We start from the raw sequence: 4,406 nt of genomic DNA on the forward strand, positions 1-4,406 counted from the left end.
AAATAATGTTAAAAAGAAAGTATTGTTTACATTTTTCTGTAGCCTGAAAGCACTCAATCATTATTTATTCCATTCACATTTTCATCTTTTTGCTGTGAGGTGTGTCTTTGTACTGGATTCATTTGATTGCACGCACAGCCTCCCCATTTTAATTACCCTCTTCTTCACCCCTCCTCGTATCTCTCTAGGTGGAGTGAAAGAGGGAGGGAAGGAAGGGAAGGAAAATAAAAAAGAGATTGAGGAGAGAATATTTTTAAAAATGTAAGAAGGGCGGGGTGGGCTGTAAGTGAATGGGTGGCCTGTTTTGGGTGAAGAATGAGGAGAGGGGATGGAAGAAACACAGAGGGGGAGATGGAGGCAAATCCCTCACTTATGTTCACAAGTGGGACAATAATGACACCCCTATTTTTAACAGCTGAAATATATTTTCTGTTTTTCTATACACTTTTCCTTTTTTTCCCCAGTCAAAATGACATATGCCTGCTGGGTCCTAGTATTCCTGATCCATGTATGCACATCACCTGCCATGTTTGACACTTGGCAGTAGGGGATAGGCGTGTTTCTACCTGGTGGTGTTGGCGCTCGTACACTGATGCTGACAGCCTTTTCTGTTTACCCAACAGCACAGGAGCCCACAGACTCAGCCGCATTGAGCGGCTGTTGCTGCTGCCATCACTCAGTTGTCTGGTGAAGGGTTGAGCCACTACAACGCAATTACACATTCATTTCACCCACACGGCAACCCAGCCAGCCAGCCAGGCTCCCCTCCCCCTCATGCTCCCCATCTCCTCCCTGCTTTTCTCTGCAAAAAACCCCCCTTTATATCTCTGTAACGCCTTCCCTCATCGACCATCTCCATCTCTACCTGATACAACTCAAATCTCATAACCCACCCTACGTTTACCCCCCCACCACCTCCCATTTTTTCCCCTCGTTTGCACTATCCAACACATCAGTGGCGGCTTCAGAAAGAAATGCACAAAGGAGAGGAGAGCGGAGCAGGAGCAATAGTGGGGAGGTGGAGGCCAAAGGGGTGAAGATGAGAGGAATGAGAGGAGAGGTAAAGGGAGAAAAACAGCATGAAATGGTATGAAATTTGAGGGGGGGGGGGGACAGAGTAAGAGTAGAGTAGGAGGGAGGCGAGGTTTTCTGGATGGAGAGAGTAAGGGGTGAGTGGAGAGACTGGCTAATGATATATTGATTCGGCTATGCCTGGGGCAAATAAGTGGGAGTATGTGGGAGGAGGAGAGTCACAGCTTGCAGATGTCTAAAAACACCTGGCTAAGATAAGTTTAGTTCATTACATGCTTCTACTGAGGGGAAGAGACACACAATTTTTAACATCTGTGCATGCCTTATCCTTGTTTACAGAAACACCATTTACATTTCAGTGTTGTATTGCAGCACTTTCATCTGACGAGCAATTTAAAAGGAATTTTAATTTCTTTTTTTGAAAAATGATAGCTCAGCTGTCAGCCAGAGTGCTGAGCTGGACTTGAATAATATCAAAGCTTCTGGCTATAAAAGCAGGCGTTTAGACAGAAGATGGTCATTGGGGAACACATTTGGTGAGATCACTAAGGGGGGGGGGGGGGGGGGGAGATGGAGTGGAATTAATGGGATTTTGCTTCCATCGTGCAGCTAAGGTGTGCATTTGTGTGTATGTATGTGTCCCTATGGGCAAGTCGGTGAAAGATGTTGATATTGATCATTAAACACATTGCTGGCTGAATGACACAGTCTTATTTCTTATTATTGATCTGAAGAGCCAATGACGATAAAGCACCATGATAGGAAAACTGCCTGGGAATAACCTGAAAGCCCACAGCTGGAGTCATCACGCAGCCAGCAGGTTTAACATTTTTTTTTAAATTTGAGATAATATATTAATTTAGGAAATCAATTTAGCTCATACTGAGCCTTGGATAATACTTTATTCTACCTGGCTGTTGTAGCGCAGCCATCCGCCTTCCTGTTGTGCTAATATGACGTCTGGTTTCCATCCATGCTGTTATATCTGAATTCATGTGTAATTTTGAATGACTACAGGCTGAGACAGTTTGAGCGAGCAGTCATCCAGGCGTAGGAGATGAAGACTCCATATTGTGGTCTCTGTATTAGCACTCAAATTAATTAGGCCACTCTCACTAAGCCTTCCTCCTCCCCTACGGTACCGTGGTAATCACCTTTCCCTTTGGAAAATCTGAATCAACGCCCACTGCACTTCTTTTGTCACCTCTCAAAATCCCTTTGTTTCTCAACCTGCTGCTTTCCAGTTATACACTCTCCTCCTCCACCCAACTTTCTCTCATGCTCTCTTCACCCTAACTTCACTCCCTCTGTTTAGCCCCCCCCCCCCTATTGTTTACTGCTTTCTCTTTTATTGCAAAGATGTCACAAGCAGCAGATTATATGCACTGAAATCTCTTTGGTCTCAGACTGTCTGACATCAACAGTATTCTTCCTTCACAAGTTCGATCGTGGTGTACAAAACCCACCACTTGCCTCCACTTGCCTCCCCTTTATTCCCCTGCGCTCTGTGTGAAGTCTGTCGTGACACAGAACGAGGTGAGAATTGGGAATCAAAGTACAGAGCTGTGTTGAGTGAGGATTTGAGAGCAGTGATGGGTAGACATTAGGGAATAATGCCCCTCCCATCACTGCCCCATCTCCCTGACTACCAGGGAAAGCCGTTAATTTGTGTAAGAGGTCTTACATGTCCCACATGCCAGTTAGACTCCTGTGATCGACAGATTATTCAATTCTTTGTACTGTTCAGCAACTCTCAAGTGTGTGTGCTCATCTGTGTCTCACTTCTCTCCCCTATAATAAAAATAGTCATTATTATTTACATGGCATTATTCTTTTTTGGCTGGAGTTCTCTTTTAAACAAGATGCTTAAATTCATAATAGTTTTTCTTACATTAATTAGTTAGTTAAGCTTGATTTATTCAGAAAGACTGAGATCTGATCTGCATGAGAGACCTGAGAACATAATTCCACAAATTATGCAACACCACAACATGACGGGTTAATCATAAGAAATAATCATCATGCATAATACACAGATAAAAATAATTTACATATATTATTTAAAACATCAGCAATAAGAGCTTTAAAGTCCAGAAACCTGTCTTCCCCAGTTCAGAATTGGTATATGAGTAATTTAACCCTTTACATACTGTTCATATTCTGGCTCATAATTAGTCTCTACACCAATTCACACTCATAAATTCCCCATCAGTTATTAATAAATGCTTTATTGATTTTATGGAAAAAAGACATTCATAATCAATATTTTATGGTCCAGGAGAATATTTTATACAATACTACGAATATAACATGTTTGAATGGTTATTTTTTTATTTACAAAATAGTAATACTCAGGTCTAAAATCCAGTTTGATTTGCTTTTCAGTATGAGTTTTAAAATCTGCTGTCTAATCAAATTCCTAAAGTACTTATAATGCTGAACTGAATCCAAGATTTACATTGAGAAACAGCATGGTTTGTGTTCTTGTGAAACGCTTATGTTTAGTCTTTTTGGGGTTTGAAAACACTTATAAAAAGAGGTCTGGGTGTTAAATGTCTGGGTCTCTTTAAATCAAATTAAAGAGTAAGGTCTAGACCTGCTTTATGTGAAAAGTGCCTTGAGATGACCTTTATTGTGGTTTGGCGCTCTGTAAATAAAGATTGATTGATTGATTGAAATGTAGACTACAACCTGGAAAACACCTGGTTTGTGGTGGAGACAATAAGTCAATATGTATAAAGTAAATAGCAGGGTACCTAATGTTGAACCTTGTGGGACACCTTTATAAAAAAAAGTCTGGGACTTGATTTGATTCCATCAGCATATTCGAACTCCACCAGAAAGATTTGATTTGAACCAGCTGTAAGCTGAATTATCAAAACCAAAGGAAAGGAAAGCAGCTTATTAAACAAATTATTAGGATCAATAGAATCCAAATCATTGGCGAGATCTGTGAAGAGTGTGACACAATGGCATCCACAAAAATTAATTAGAAACACATTGGTGACAACTGAGCTTTTGGTAGAAAATTATTTTTAAAAGTTAGCGTGGTGTCTGCCCTCAGGTTTTTCTTTGTTGATTCCTGTCTTGAGTCCATATTTTCCTCAGCCAGTTAATTAACAACTCTGCACTCCTGCTGGCCAAACTTTCCACCATTCAAGCCCAATTAGACACAGGTACCGCTTGGCCTCATCTCCTCTCAGTCTGGCTGCTGGGTTTCCCTTCCTTTCTTTCATTCTTTCATTTATCAGTTTCTCCACAGTCTATCTGAGTCCCCATCTCATGCTACCTCAATGCTGCTTTGAGGCAGCTGGCCCTCATCGTTTCCTCTGTGAAATGGCTTTCACACACACAGTGACTTCCCCAGAATGTGA

Source organism: Scomber scombrus, chromosome 10 (genome assembly GCF_963691925.1).
Source record: "Scomber scombrus chromosome 10, fScoSco1.1, whole genome shotgun sequence".
NCBI classification, from domain to species: Eukaryota; Metazoa; Chordata; class Actinopteri; order Scombriformes; family Scombridae; genus Scomber; species Scomber scombrus.